The following is a 2,291-nucleotide window of genomic DNA, read 5'->3' as shown; positions in this document are numbered from 1 at the left end:
TGTAAAGTATAATGTATATTATATATTGAATTTCTTTGAAAATTTCACCTAAATGAGTTTATTTTTTGCTTCTAAGGGTAAACTTGAACAAAATTGAAGATTTATGTATATAGTGGATTTCTTTGTATTTATTGAAGGAACTGAAGAAAATAATCCCAGAGTTAATAAAAAAAGAAACTATTTACAGAATTATAGCAATAATGTTATGTTGTAAAAATCTAGCAATTCTTATATCTCTCTCTGTCCACAGTAGCAGTGAGCAGAGAGCAGGTAGTTGGGCCTACTTCAACCCTCTAGCTATGTACTGAACCCAACAGGGAGTGAGCATGGTAAGCAGAGGCTCACTTCCACCTATTTCCAACCAGTTGTTTTCTACAACTCAAGCAGTGATTTGGAGAGACACTTGTGTCTGTTCTGTGACCATTGAACAATACGATCAGCGGACCAGAATGCTTCATCTCCACCAACTTCCTCTTCAGATACTTGTGGCCCTCAACTTTAGCAGCAAACAGAGCGTCAAGACACTACACTAGCATCAACCAAATCTGTAGAGACCCATGTTTTTTAGTTCCTGGACTGGACCACTACTACATCATGGAACAAACAGACAACTTCAAATTTTACCAAAAAAAGAAAGCAAGAAGTGACTTAAAAAAAACCATGGCCAAGAGAATGGATTGCTTCAGAGAGGAAAGATAGATAAAATTTCCTGCAATGAAATGCAAAAGAACATTTGTCAGGTATTTTCATTGAATTAAAAAAATAAAGATATAAGAAAAATTAGAATTCAAAACATACAAGATAAAACAAATAAAGCACTAGAGATTATTTTAAAAATCACAATAAACCACAATCAAAATAACAAGACATTTCAGAATCTGTCAAAATGTTGGAGGCATAAATGAACGGAATTGAAAAGATAGAATACAGAATCAGCAATACAGAAGATAGAATGCTTGGTATTTATCTGTTAGAGAAGAAAGTATAAACAAGATAAAAAATAAAGAATATTGTGAAAGGAACAGATCCAATGTGGGGGAGGCCAACTCTGACTTTTACCCATTTCATAAAGGGAAACTGTCCCCATCAATAGTATCCATTGTCTTTAATGCTTTTAGATGCTGTCAAGTTGAGTATGACCCTATGAATAACCAACAAAAACCTATTCTATCCTGTGCCACCAAATAGCTATCTGGTCAGATAAACCATCCCACATGCTCTTGTACATATTCCTACCAATTACTTGTTCCAATGTTCACTGCAACTTGACTCACAGATTTACTCACAGTTGTGAGCGTTTTAGGAAACAATTTGAAGAGTGGTGCGAGAGGCAATGAATATCACACAATGCAAGTTCAAGTTTAGTCTAGTGGTCTCAAGCCAGGTTAAGAAATCCCTCAATTAGTAAAAGTAAGGATTCAGTTCAGCAGCACAAATGCACCTTTAGTTTCCTCAATCATCCAACAAACAAAAGCGTTAATTGTGGATCCATCTGCAGGGTTCTTATGGTTATACCTTGCCACAGTCTCTTCATAGCAGTGCCACTGTGTGTTTACCCTTTCACCACCACTGTTTATCATAGTATGGAAAGTATTCTCTTATATTGGTCCCATACCTGTTGATGAGTAAGAAGACCATGTGTCCGCAGTTAAGTTACCTGGAACCATGCCCCCAATGAGACTAACAAAATGTATAGAAAATTTCAATTTTAAAGGTTTCTGACAACACAAAAGCCTAAGAATAATGTTGGACACCATCAAGAGAAATAACAAGAACAAATTGGAATTCCAGAACAGAAAAGAAACAAAAAAGGTACCAAAAAACTGTGGAAGAATTACTAGAAGAAAACATTCCAAGTATCATGATAAATTAGAGAACACAATGCAAATAGTTGAGTGAATCTTCAATAGACACACACCCCCCAAAAAAACTCCCAAAACACCAAGACACATCATAGTCAAATCCTACAGAATCAAAGCTAATGAGAATTCTGAAAGCATCTAGAGAAAACTAGGTGTAATCCATTGTTGTTGTTGTTATCTCCATCAAGCTGGGAAAAAGTCCATAGCTGATCCTTTCCTGCATGGGTTTTCAGAAGTAGTTAATTGGTACTGGAAAACACTGCCCATTCTTTTCCAAAGAAGCATCTGGTGGTTTCAAACTATGTGTCTTCAAGATTGCAGCACAGCTTCTTTGTTAAGTGCCATTGATTGATAGACAACTCAGAGACCTTATGAACGAAACATTTGTATAACTTTAATTGTTTCCCTAAATTCATAGAGTTTCTGAAG

Source organism: Elephantulus edwardii, unplaced genomic scaffold, assembly GCF_000299155.1.
Source record: "Elephantulus edwardii isolate Elephantulus edwardi_28Jun2011 unplaced genomic scaffold, EleEdw1.0 scaffold00205, whole genome shotgun sequence".
Taxonomy (NCBI): domain Eukaryota; kingdom Metazoa; phylum Chordata; class Mammalia; order Macroscelidea; family Macroscelididae; genus Elephantulus; species Elephantulus edwardii.
The sequence above is the reverse complement of the archived record's forward strand: the minus strand, read 5'-3'. Positions refer to the sequence as shown.